Source organism: Arachis hypogaea, chromosome 13 (genome assembly GCF_003086295.3).
Source record: "Arachis hypogaea cultivar Tifrunner chromosome 13, arahy.Tifrunner.gnm2.J5K5, whole genome shotgun sequence".
NCBI lineage: Eukaryota > Viridiplantae > Streptophyta > Magnoliopsida > Fabales > Fabaceae > Arachis > Arachis hypogaea.
The window spans coordinates 47,964,855-47,979,157 of NC_092048.1; the positions used below are offsets into that span (position 1 = coordinate 47,964,855).

The 14,303-nt window shown below is 33.0% G+C and overlaps 1 long non-coding RNA gene across 1 annotated transcript; it reads left to right on the forward strand.

Moving 5' to 3' along the window:
* The first annotated feature begins 4,435 nt into the window (after nt 1-4,435).
* LOC140178151 (uncharacterized) lies at nt 4,436-6,825 on the forward strand. Its single transcript, XR_011870393.1, has 4 exons — nt 4,436-4,609; nt 4,701-4,755; nt 4,844-5,001; nt 6,536-6,825. It is a non-coding gene; the product is annotated as an uncharacterized lncRNA (long non-coding RNA).
* The last annotated feature ends 7,478 nt before the right edge of the window (nt 6,826-14,303 follow it).

Genomic DNA, 14,303 nt, shown 5'->3' on the forward strand with positions numbered 1-14,303 from the left:
ACCCAAGTTAAGATTGAAATAATGGCTTGGAACATCTTATACTTGTGAAATGGCTAAAGGAGAGGAAGAAGAAACTGAGCATCTCTACCAGCTAGAGTCTCTGGCACATACTCCTCAGAAGAATCACTTTCGTTACCCGATCCAAATTCAGCAACGTAATCCAAATCAGAGTTATTATGGTCTTTTTCGACACAATTGCGAGGTTCGGCAAATTAAAGTGAATTAGTGTTTTCGCTACTGGGACTGTCTGCGGAATCGAAGAAGACGACAAAATAGCACTCCATCATATGTTGCGACATTAACCTAACATGTACGTCGAACATTATCCTCACCTGCTAATAAGTTTCAATCCAAAATGTCCTATTAAAAAACTTTCTATTTGGCAACACTGATTTAGGATTGTATATACAACTTTTTCAATCTCCTTAGAACCTATTGCCCCATATTATTTAAAATGATTTTTTTTTTTGCGCATCTAAAAATTTAAGACAGCAAATATGCAATATTACAAGTGAATTGTACTCAATATCACTCCCTCCTCACCATTTTTTATAATCCAATAGAATAAAGTATCACAAAAAAAAACCCTAATTACTAGCTATATCTATGAAAAAGATGAAGAAAAAAGAGTAATGGAATTGATTCAGCGTGATTAGTTTTTAAGTCTTGAAGCTCTTTATATAGGAATTTTTTATGTAATTATCTAGTATACAGAAATTTTTAAATAACGTTTATTTTAGAATATTGGAACTGAATTTTATAAAATTAAGATTCAGTATTATATTTATTGTCCTAAGATTGAAACTAAAATTTCAATGATGGAATACAAAATTTTAATTTTTAAAAACTAAAAATATAAAAAACTAAAAATTTTAAGCACAGAAATTAAAATTTAACTGATAATTTCTTCCAAAACTATCATTACAAATCTTAAATTCTAAATTGTTCTTTGTTCAAAACTAATTACAACTTCTTGTTATTGGTTTCTTCCCTTCACGCAACCTGAAGTACCACCACCACCATCGTCGCAAAAAAAAATCCGTAAATATCAATGACTACTTTAGAGATTTAGTGCTCAATTTTCAAACGGACAAAAAGTTGAGTTGTGACTGGTCATCATTATATATTTGAATCTTCTATGACGTTCGAGTGGAGATAATTTTTTACTATCTTGCCACCAGGGACATGTGCTATGCCAGCGGAAAAGTTAATTAACCTTTTTTAACTTTTCCCTCCTCCGCGTAATTAGGGAAAGAAACTATAATAGATTAATTACACTACTTTACCAATAATATTTTTAGTAACTTCTGTCAATTTTTATTTATAATAATATTTAATGGAAGTGTCTTTGTGGATGTGTCTAATAAAAATATTTTTTTACGACTGTATTTAATAGAAATGTCTTTATAGATATATTTTTTAGATGTGTCTCTTTATATATGTGTTTAAAATATTATAATTAAATATTATTAACAATAAATTAACAGATAATATATTGGTACCCTACATTTTTCCATAATAGATTTGGTCCGTATTAGTGTATTACTCAATAAACTATAGTTGTGATATGCTAAAAATTAGTTTTGAAATTTTATTATTGTTAACGAAATATATTACAAAAATGCATTCCTCTCGATGTATAAAAAATAAAAAAATAGTGCTAGATAAATAAATTATTATTCAATTAAGTTTTCACTCAAATATTCCAAAAGAACAATTTCAAATATATGGGAATGAGTGCTATCATTTTTATTTTAATAATCTTACTTTTTTTATAATATACAATATAGATAAATCATACATAATTATGTATAAAGTGACATTATAAAACATAATACTGAAAGTTACATAAAAAAACCAATATTCTTCTTTTTTTTAGTTAAATTATTACATTAGTTCTTATAGCTTCGTCATTAAATTTATAATTAAATTTTCATAATTTAAAAATTTTTAATTGAATATTTTATAATTAGATTTTTTTTATATAAAAAATTTAAAGTTAATAGAATATTCTAAAAAAAAAAACATTTGTATTTAGAGATTTAACCCTTAAGTGAAGGTATCTTTAATTTAAAAAAAAAATATATATTCTATTAATTCTAATGTTTTTGAGACAACAAGAATCTAAATATAAAATTTAAAATAATGTAAAGACTTAATTGAAAATTTTTAAATTATAAAAACTTAATTACAAATTTTAGTAAAACTATAAAAATTAATAAAATAATTTAATTTTTTTTTTATTACTGTACTCTTTTACCTTTTTTATTGTGTTTCTTTCTGAAAAGAAAAATAAAAAAAACATAAAAGAAGAAGAAGCAACACAAAAAAAAGCAAAGAAAAAGGAGAAAGAAAAAAAGAATTAAAGATACCATCGATAAGAAAAAACAAAAAATAAATAAAAAAACACAAAAAAAAATTTTGTATTTTTGTGTCTTTTTCTCAAATATTTGTATGCTATAAAAAAAAACCTTTTTGTTTGGTTTCAAAAAATTTATATGTTTATGTTATTTTAAAAAATGTAGTTTAAAAAATACAAAAAATAGTAACTTTTAGTCACTTGATTGAAACTTGATTGTAGAAATTCTTGATTCCCCAATATTTCTCAAAAAAGAAAAAGATATTATCAACACAAATATGTAATGACTTTGCAATTATATACGTATAGTAACATGTGATTGAGAAATGACATAAAATTATATCTTAATTTTTTTTAGCTTTTATAGTTTTATCATATTTTTAATTAGATTATTATAATTAAAAAATTTATAATTGAATTTTTAGATTATATAAAAAATTTCAATTAAATTATTTTTAACTATTCTTTTTGTTAAAAAGTATTTTTTTAGGATATTCACTTTTGTACTTGATGTAAGGTAAATTAGAAAATATTTTAAAATCAAATATTCGAGTATTATTGCATTTTTTATGAAAAATAATAGCTAATAATGATATAATTATAAATTTTTATTTAATATAGAGACTTAATATAATTACAAACTTTTAAATTATAATGATTTAATTAAAAATTTGTTAAGATTATACAAACTAATAGAATAATTAAACCTAAAATTATTCACAGGTGTGTTTCATTATGATAATTTGAAAAGATTTTTACAATTTTAATTTTGTATTTTTTATATAGTTGAATTAAAGTGAAATTGATTTTAATAATTAGAAACTATTGTTGTTATATTTTCAAAATTGAAAAGAAAAGAAGCTGATTTTTTACGATTTTGTTTTGTTATTTCATAAAGTTATACAAACTTGTGAAAAATTGATTAGTCACAAAAAAAAAAATACTTGTGAAAATTGATTATTTTTTTAATAAAGGAAAACTGATTTTTTTAAAATAAAAAAAATATCAAAGGAACCTTAACATTTTATTAAAACTAACCTTTAATAATTTATCTATATTTAAAAATATTATATGCTTTAATTATTACTTTATAAAAGTAAATATATATGTAGTTATTTTTTATAGACAATATCATTGTATTAAGTGTTGATTTTTTTTTTTTTTTTTTGTGTAGACAAAAGAAAAGAGAAAATTAAGAAACAGAAAAAAAAAAAAATCCTACGATACATGAGCGGAGTCCACAAATTCATTAGTCTGCTTCAAGGCATGTTTAACCATCCTATATGCCATTGAATTAGCCGATCTCTGCACCAATTTTACTTTTACATCTACAACATTCCAGTTTCAAGGCATAACTTACGAATTCTATTTACTTGAGAAAGGGGAGAATTGCCAAACACCAGTACACCACCTCCCTCCCAATTAATAATGTTTACCCATAAAGTTCTAATTTTTTTGGCCAATAATGCTTAAGAAATAATAATTTAAAATTTTTATTTAACTTAATATTTATAATTTTATGTATATAATATCTAAAATTACATATTTATTATATTTAATATTATACATTTATTTCAGAAGTAATTAATGAATATAAACTAAGATAATTTTAAATTGATTGAAACTAATTTTTATTATCTCTCAAATATTTTTGTTTTCTAATGTTCCTTAATTATTGTTTTCTCCTCTCAAGTTATGCTTTCATATAGGCCCCTCCAAGTAAACGTTCTAGCTCTACCCTTGTTTCTTGGTTGCAATTTAGGTATCTAGATTATCTATTCACATGTTACTTCTCAAAATTCAGTCTCCCAATTTAATACAAGTCCTCTTCTGTAAACTCCGGTGAAATTAGTAGATAATTATTCAATAAATTAGTTTTTAATAAGAAGGATTAGAAATGTGAATATTATATCAAATTAGGATAGAGCTCATCGAAACGAGAATTTTGACACTAATTTTGAGAAAATCGGTTTAAAATTAAACCGAATGAGCCGAATCGGTTGAACCGAATCCAAACCGGACCAACAGTCCAACCGGACCGACCTATTAAATGAACTCACGCATTGCATCTCCCTCATTTCAGCAACGTGACGCTGAAAGCTTGCGTCCAGGAGAAGAAGAAAAGGGTCCGAACCCTTGTTCCAAGTTCAAGGCGCCGTAACTTCTCGATCCGAGTTCTGATCGCCGCACCGTTTGCGGCCACGGGTCCACCACGTCGAGCTTTACATTTCTATCGGAATAATTTCATAGGTAAGCCATTAAATATTCTCAGCCACTCTTTTCCCCCAATTTTCGAGTTTTGAGAAGGGGTATTGAATTTCTTTGATTTTTAATGTTTTAGGATCCAATTAACTTGAGAAAAACGTTCACTCTTGCTTATGTGAAGCTTGGGTAAGGTGAGGATACAATAATTATATTTTATTTTCATTGAATTTGAGCTTTGAGTATTAAATTGGATATATATGTGTTATGAATATGTATTAGGTTATGAATAAATAATTAGAGCTTGGAATAGTGGATATTGGAACTTAAAGGAAGCTGAGCCTAGTGTTTATTGAATTCTGGAAGGGCTGTGTTTGTTTTGGAAGGGCTGTGTTTATTATAATTAAAGTGCCTTAATCGTTACGTGGAAATCGGCCAAGGTATGATTTATGTTTCTTGCATTTAATATATAATGTTCTGTGAAAACTTAGGCTAGATGACCATAGGATAAGTTGGAGTGCAGGTGTATATTTAATATTTAGTAATGGGTTGATGAATATGCTTGGTTTGGTTTGGTGATTTGTTTGTAAAATAATATTGGTTGCTAGTTGGATCTTTGAAAGGATATGTGATTGAATTGTTGATTATATGGCTATATTTTGGTTTGGTTGAATGATGATTGATGGAAAGACATGGAACTTGTTGAGGATTATTGTTGGCAATTTGGACTGGTGGTAATAGGTTTGAACATAATTGGCATGGAAATTTTGAATGAAAAATGAGGTATTTTGTGTTAAAAGCCTAGGATTTGTGAACTATGATTTTTAGTTGAATTTTGGTCGTTGGATTTGAATATTGTATGAGTATAATTGTTGATCTGAGGTAGATTTATTGTGGTAATTGTTATGATGATGAGGAAGGGTATGTTGAATTGGAAAGAATGCAGGTTTGGACCCGAAAAGGGTGGCAAAGTCCGAGTTTTAGAGGAGATGCTACCGAAATTTTATAAAAATTAGAGATTTTGTTTATATGATTATTTAAAAAGATTTAGATTTAAAGGTTATATGGTTTGATTTTGAGTTATTAAGAAAATGAGCATGTTTTAAGTTTGATTCATTTAGAAAAGAATGAATTATGTTTTGAATTGGAACTATTGATGGACGGAATGGGAGGTGTGATAATGAAGGATAAGGATTGAATATGATTGATGTATGATGATGAATGAGATGTGATTGAAAATGATGTGGATGTTGATGAATTATAATTGAATTATTTATATGGCTTATGAATTTGAATTATCTGAGATACGAGGTTCCCTGGATTAAGTGCCGTGGCTTGCCACCACGTGTACTAGATTGAAAACTCGATACTCTGTTGACCCTACGATGTAAGTGTGACCGGGCACTATATAAATTCCCGGGAATGTTACCCCCATTGAGCAATATTGATTATTTGAGATAATGCTATGCATAGACTCTTGGGGATGCACGTTGGGGGACAGTCTAAGGACAATTCAGACTTGTCGGGTTGGCTGGATAACCGACAGATGAGCCTCATCAGCCATAGGACAGGCATGCATCATATGCATATTACTTGAACTACTTGCTTGTGCTTTAATTGAGTATACCTATATGTACTTGCCATGCTAAATGTGTATTTGTTACCTGCAGTAATTGTAACCTTCTTGTGTTTTCCTTTATCTGTCTATTTGTCTGTGAAAATGCATGATGGAACTGGAGGTATGGAGGAATGGCGGTATGAGACTTAGATTTAAGGTTAAGTTAAGTTAGGTTTAAATATCCTTAGTAAACCACCTTTTATGGCTTCTGTTTAATACTTTAAGCTCTATAATCTGAGTGTCGGCGTTCTAGGATTGCCTTTGGCATTCCCATGATCTTATATATTATGTGTGTGGCACCTTTACCATACTGAGAACCTCCAGTTCTCATTCCATACTATGTTGTTGTTTTTCAGATGCAGGTCGAGAGGCTTCTCGTTAGGCGTCTGGACTCTTGAAGCGAAGTGGTTACTGGGTTATTTTGTTATGATGTGTTGTATATATATATATATATGTACTTAGCTTTCTCTCTGCATAACTTGTTCTTTTTTATCCTCTTAGAGGTTGATGGAGAGGCAGGATTGTGTATATGTACTTTTGGATTTTGGATATGTATGTATATATGTGTAAATATTCTCTGGCCAGTCTTGACTTCGTAGGCTGAGTTAGGAGCTTGTTATTTTGTATCTTTGGCACTCTATTCCTACTTCTGTTATCATATGTTCAATAGTTATGGTTTTCTTAGCACGCAAGTTAACTCGTTCCTTGAGCGTTGCGCTTTTATTTTGCGATTTTTGTTTCTTTTATTCTTCAAGGCTCCTAGCATATTATAATTCTTCTGCTATTATATGTACTCATTTTATTTTAGAGGTCGTAATACCACACCACCTCTGTTTTACGACTTAAGCGTAAAGCTTAGTGTGGTAAGTTGTTACATTATGGTATCAGAGCAGTTCGTTCCTATAGAGCCTGAAAGACGGACTGATTGTACTTCTGTGTATTCTCTGTATATGTGTTTATGTGCTATTAGGATATCTGATTGATATATATGGCATAAACGTTTGTGAGCATGCATTTGGAACTTAAAGCATTAGACCTGCGATATTGAGACTGATCAACTTAATATCACTTGTTTAGTGTGTATAAGAACCAGATGTCGACTCGCGGACGCGGTCGCGGGTGAGATAGAGGTAGGATAGGCACCGTTACTCCTAGCCCGGTAGGGAATGATCCAGTAGACTTTATGGCTTCCCTGGGAAATATGGCTGCAGCTATGCAGGCAACAGCTGAGGTGCTGGGTAACCAGATAAATCAGGGTAATCACGGGAATAATAATGATGAGGACGGTCCTATGACACTTACTACGTTTTTGAAAGTTCGCCCTCCGACTTTTAGGGGAACCTCAAATCCCACTGATGCATATAATTGGATCCAGGCTATGGAAAGGGCATCGCAGGTTCCTGAGGAGCATTGGGTTGAGTTTGGAACTTATCAGCTGCAAAGCGAGGCTCAGCATTGGTGGTAGGGAATACGACGTATCCTGCAGACAGATGATGCTGGGATAACCAGGAGGTTGGTTATCTAAGAATCATGTTTTGCTTGATTGTTCTAAAAAGTTAGTACAGTTTATGCCAGAAGGGTCAGAAGCACCAGTTGTGGTGAATAGTTACTATTTGAACTCTATGATAGTAAACTGTTCTGGAACTAAATGTCAGGGTATTATGTTATTAACTGCGGGAGTATTAGGTGATGATCAGAGTTTAGAGCAGATTATGATTGTATGTGAATTTTCAGATATGTTTCCGGATGATATTAATGAATTTTCACCTAACTGGAAAGTTGAATTTGCAATTGAGTTGGTGCCTGGAGCCGGTCCGATTTCGATTACTCCTTACAAGATGTCACCTTTAGAAATGGCTGAATTGAAAGCTCAGCTGAAGGATCTGTTGGGTAAGCATTTTATCTGACCAAGTGTTTCTCCGTAGGGAGCGTTAGTATTACTGGTAAAGAAGAAGGATGGAAGTATGCGCTTGTGTGTTGATTATCGGCAATTGAATAAGATCACTGTGAAGAACAAATATCCGTTACCTAGAATCGACGATCTAATGAATCAGTTACAGGGTGCCGGTGTGTTTTTTAAGATTGATCTGCAATCCGGGTATCATCAGATAAGGGTTAGAGACGAGGATATTCCAAAAACTGCTTTCAGAACCCGTTATGGTCATTATGAGTATACAGTGATGTCTTTCGGGTTAACTAATGCCCCAGCGGTATTTATGGATTATATGAACAGAATTTTCCGACCGTATCTAGACAAGTTTGTTATTGTCTTCATTGATGATATTCTTGTTTATTCTAAGTCTGAAGAGGAACATGCTGATCACTTGCAAATTGTGCTGCAAATTCTGAGAGACAGGAAGTTATATGCTAAATTATCTAAATGTGAGTTTTGGAAGAGTGAAGCAAAGTTTCTCGGCCACGTGGTGAGTAAGCAGAGGATAGCTGTAGATCCTGCTAAGGTGGAAGCAGTGATGAATTGGGAGCGACCAACTTCTGTAACAGAGATAAGAAGTTTCCTAGGTTTGGCGGGGTATTATCGCAGATTCATTAAAGGATTTTCACAGCTCGCCTTACCTTTAACTAAGTTGACTAGGAAGGATACGCCTTTTATCTGGACTCCAGAGTGTGAGGAGAGTTTTCGAGAATTGAAGCACAGATTGACTACTACACCCGTATTGGTATTGCCTGAGCCAAGTGAACCGTTTGAAGTATATTGTGATGCATCACTAAAGGGTTTAGGGTGCGTTCTAATGCAGCAACAGAATGTTGTAGCATACGCCTCACGGCAGTTAAGGCCGCATGAAATGAACTACCCGACACATGATTTAGAACTTGCTACTGTTGTGTTTGCTTTAAAGATCTGGAGGCACTATCTCTATGATGTTAAGTTTCATGTTTCCTCAAACCATAAGAATTTGAAGTATCTTTTTTAGTAGAAAGAGTTGAATATGAGTCAGAGGAGGTGGATGGAGCTTCTGAAAGATTATGATTTTGAATTGAATTATCATCCAGGAAAAGTGAATGTTGTGGCAAACGCCTTGAGTCGGAAGTCTTTATATGCAGCTTAGATGATGCTACAGGAAGAAGAGTTACTAAAGGCATTTCAAGGTTTGAATCTGGGAGTTACAGAAGAATCTGGAATTCTGTGTTTGAGCCAGTTGCAGATTTCAAGTGATTTTAAATCAGAACTTCTGAAGGCTCATCGAGACAGTGAAGCGTTACATAAGGTATTACCAGCAGTCAAACAGGGAAAATAGTGGAGAGTGTCAGAAGGACAGGATGGTTTGTGGAGGTTCAAGAACCGGATTATTGTGCCAGATATCGGAGACATGCGACAGAGTATTTTGAAGGAAGCTCATAAGAGCGGGTTTTCACTTCATCCAGGGAGCACTAAAATGTACCAGGATCTGAAAGCAATATTCTGGTGGCTAGGGATGAAGAATGATGTGGCATTACACGTATCTAAATGTTTAACGTGTCAGAAGGTTAAGATTGAGCATCAGAGACCATCAGGGACCCTTCAGCCTTTGGAGATTCCACAATGGAAATAGGAGAGTAGCTCAATGGATTTTGTGATAGGTTTGCCTAGAACCTGATCTGATTGTGACGCTATTTGGGTAGTTGTGGATCGACTGACAAAATCAGCTCACTTTCTTCCTATCCGAATAAGTTGTACAATGGAAAAATTAGCTCGAATGTATATTAAAGATATTATCAAGTTGCATGGCGTGCCTTCTACCATTATATCTGACAGGGATCCTCGCTTTACATCAAGATTATGGGAAGCTTTCCAGCGTGCATTTGGGACTCAGCTAAGCTTGAGTACTGCGTATCACCCTCAGACAGATGGTCAGTCAGAAAGAACTATTCAGACCTTGGAGGATATGCTAAGGGCTTGTGTTTTGGACCAGCCGGCGAGCTGGGATTGGTATATGCCATTAGTAGAGTTTGCTTATAATAATAGCTATCATGCGAGCATCGGAATGGCTCCATATGAGGCTCTGTATGGCAGGAAATGTCAATCTCCATTGTGTTGGTATGAAACTGGAGAAATAAGTTTGTTAAGACCGGAGATGATAGCTGAAACCACTGAACAAATAAAGAAGATTCGTAGTCGAATACTTATAGCCTAGAGCCGCCAGAAGAGTTATGCTGATCAGAGGCGAAAGTCTTTGGAATTTGAGGAAGGGGAGCATGTTTTTTTCTGAAAGTTACACCAACCACTGGAGTATGAAGGGCTATTAAGACTAAGAAACCGAATTCCTGTTATATTGAACCATTTGAGATCCTGAAAGGAATTGGGCCAGTAGCTTATAGGATTTCCTTACCACCATATCGTTCAAATTTGCACGACGAGTTTCATGTGTCACAGCTTCGGAGATATACTCCTGACGCAAGTCATGTTCTGGAACCAGAACCGATTCAAGTGAGGGAAGATCAAATACCTCCAGTAATTTCGATAAGGAATGGTGACACCAACATTAAACAATTACACAAGAAAAGAATATTATTGGTAAGAGTAATGTGGAGTCGAGTTGGTATTAAGGAACACACTTTGGAACTCGAATCAGATATACGGAAGGATTACCCACATCTCTTTTCAGATAACTACTAACTACATCTGAATTTTGAGGGCAAAATTCTTTATTAGGTGGATAGGATATAAACCCCGGTAAAATTAGTAGATAATTATTCAATAAATTAGTTTTTAATAAGGAGGATTAGAAATGTGAATATTATATCAAATTAGGATAGAGCTCATCGAAACGAGAATTTTGACACTAATTTTGAGAAAATCGGTCCAAGATTAAACCGAATAGGCCGAACCGGTTGAACCGGATCCAAACCGGACTGACCTATTAAATGAACCCACGCATTGCATCTCCCTCATTTCAGCAACGTGACGCTGAAAGCTTGCATCCAGGGAGAAGAAGAAAAGGGTCCGAACCCTCGTTCCAAGTTCAAGGCGTCGTAACTTCTCGATCCGAGCTCCGATCGCCGCACCGTTTGCGGCCACGTGTTCACCGCGTCGAGCTTTACATTTCTATCAGAATAATTTCATAGGTAAGCCCTTAAATATTCTCAGCCACTCTTTTCCCCCAATTTTCAAGTTTTGAGAAGGGGTATTGAATTTTTTTGATTTTTGATGTTTTAGGATCCAATTAGCTTGAGAAAAACGTTCACTCTTGCTTATATGAAGCTTGGGTAAGGTGAGGATACGATAATTATATTTTATTTTCATTGAATTTGAGCTTTGAGTATTAAATTGGATATATATGTGTTATGAATGTGTATTAGGTTATGAATAAATAATTGGAGCTTGGAATTGTGGATATTGGAACTTAGAGAAAGCTGAGCCTAGTGTTTATTGAATTCTGGAAGGGCTGTGTTTGTTTTGGAAGGGCTGTGTTTATTATAATTAAAGTGCCTTAATCGTTACGTGGGAATCGGCCAAGGTATGGTTTAGGTTTCTTACATTTAATATATAATGTTCTGTGAAAACTTTGGCTAGATGACCATAGAATAAGTTGGAATGCAAGTGTATATTTAATGTTTAGTAATGGGTTGATGAATATGCTTGGTTTGGTTTGGTGATTTGTTTGTAAAATAATATTGGTTGCTAGTTGGATCTTTGAAAGGATATGTGATTGAATTGTTGATTATATGGCTATATTTTGGTTTGGTTGAATGATGATTGATGGAAAGACATGGAGCTTGTTGAGGATTATTGTTGGCAATTTGGACTTGTGGTAATAGGTTTGAAAATAATTAGAATGGAAATTTTGAATGAAAAATGAGGTATTTTGTGTTAAAAGCCTAGGATTTGTGAACTATGATTTTTAGTTGAATTTTGGTCGTTGGATTTGAATATTGTATGAGTATAATTGTTGATCTGAGGTAGATTTATTGTGGGGATTGTTATGATGATGAGGAAGGGTATGCTGAATTGGAAAGAATGCAGGTTTGGACCCGAAAAGGGTGGCAAAGTCCGAGTTTTAGAGGAGATGCTGCCGAAATTTTATAAAAATTAGAGATTTTGTTTATATGATTATTTAAAAAGATTTAGATTTAAAGGTTATATGGTTTGATTTTGAGTTATTAAGAAAATGAGCATGTTTTAAGTTTGATTCATTTAGAAAAGAATGAATTATGTTTTGAATTGGAACTATTGATGGACGGAATGGGAGGTGTGATAATGAAGGATAAGGATTGAATATGATTGATGTATGATGATGAATGAGATGTGATTGAAAATGATGTGGATGTTGATGAATTATAATTGAATTATTTATATGGCTTATGAATTTGAATGATCTGAGATACGAGGTTCCCTGGATTAAGTGCCGTGGCTTGCCACCACGTGTACCAGATTGAAAACTCGATACTCTATTGACCCTACGACGTAAGTGTGACCGGGCACTATATAAATTCCCGGGAATGTTACCCCCATTGAGTAATATTGATTATTTGAGATAAAGGTATGCATAGACTCTTGGGGATGCACGTTGGGGGACAGTCTAAGGACAATTCAGACTTGTCGGGTTGGCTGGATAACCGACAGATGAGCCTCATCAGCCATAGGACAGGCATGCATCATATGCATATTACTTGAGCTACTTGCTTGTGCTTTATTTGAGTATGCCTATATGTACTTGCCATGCTAAATGTGTATTTGTTACCTGCAGTAATTGTAACCTTCTTGTGTTTTCCTTTATCTGTCTATTTGTCTGTGAAAATGCATGATGGAACTGGAGGTATGGAGGAATGGCAGTATGGGACTTAGATTTAAGGTTAAGTTAAGTTAGGTTTAAATATCCTTAGTAAACCACCTTTTATAGCTTCTGTTTAATACTTTAAGCTCTATAATCTGAGTGTCGGCGTTCTAGGATTGCCTCTGGCATTCCCAGGACCTTATATATTATGTGTGTGGTACCTTTACCATACTGAGAACCTCCGGTTCTCATTCCATATTATGTTGTTGTTTTTCAGATGCAGGTCGAGAGGCTTCTCGTTAGGCGTCTGGACTCTTGAAGCGAAGTGGTTACTGGGTTATTTTGTTATGATGTGTTGTATATATATATATGTACTTAGCTTTCTCTCCGCATAACTTGTTCTTTTTTATCCTCTTAGAGGTTGATGGAGAGGCAGGATTGTGTATATGTACTTATGGGTTTTGGATATGTATGTATATATGTGTAAATATTCTTTGACCAGTCTTGACTTCGCAGGCTGAATTAGGAGCTTGTTATTTTGTATCTTTGGCACTCTATTCCTACTTCTGTTATCATATGTTCAATAGTTATGGTTTCCTTAGCACGCAAGTTAACTCGTTCCTTGAGCGTTGCGCTTTTATTTTGCGACTTTTTGTTTCCTCTATTCTTCAAGGCTCCTAGCATATTATAATTCTTCTGCTATTATATGTACTCATTTTATTTTAGAGGTCGTAATACCACACTACCTCTGTTTTACGACTTAAGCGTAAAGCTTAGTGTGATAGGGTGTTATTACATCTTCAAATCACAAAAAAAAACTCACAACACAAAACAGAGGCATATGAAAAAATTCTTGTGCAACTCTTCACCCAATTTTCATTAGAGCATTCCAAATAATGCAGCTAAAATCAGTTGATTTGTCAACAATTGACATGCTAGTTAGTATCATAATTCACCTTAGTTAAGTGAGGAGATGGAAACTACTAATTAGTTACGGAAGATAAAAATATAATATTCACATGAAATAAATAAATTCTTTCTATGTATATAGTCCTTTAATTTTTACATAGACCTCTTCGTTTTATTTTTTCTCTCCTTCTAAAGTTATATTTTTTTTATATTTGCTCCCTACAAGAAACTACTCTAGCTCTGCCAGTGCATAAGTTCAGTAGCTTTTAGAATGTTATCTTACAAATGACAGCTATAATAAACTATTTTTAATAAGTAAAAATTTTATCAAACTGCATCTAAAAATAACTTTCAATGAGAACAATTAACAATAATTATTTTGATTAAAATTTTTTTAAAATTTAAAATGATCATAATAGATATAAATACAAGGATACACAAAATATTTATTAATGCATTACATTATGAACTTGTTTGGATATCATTAAATAGTTAAAAAATA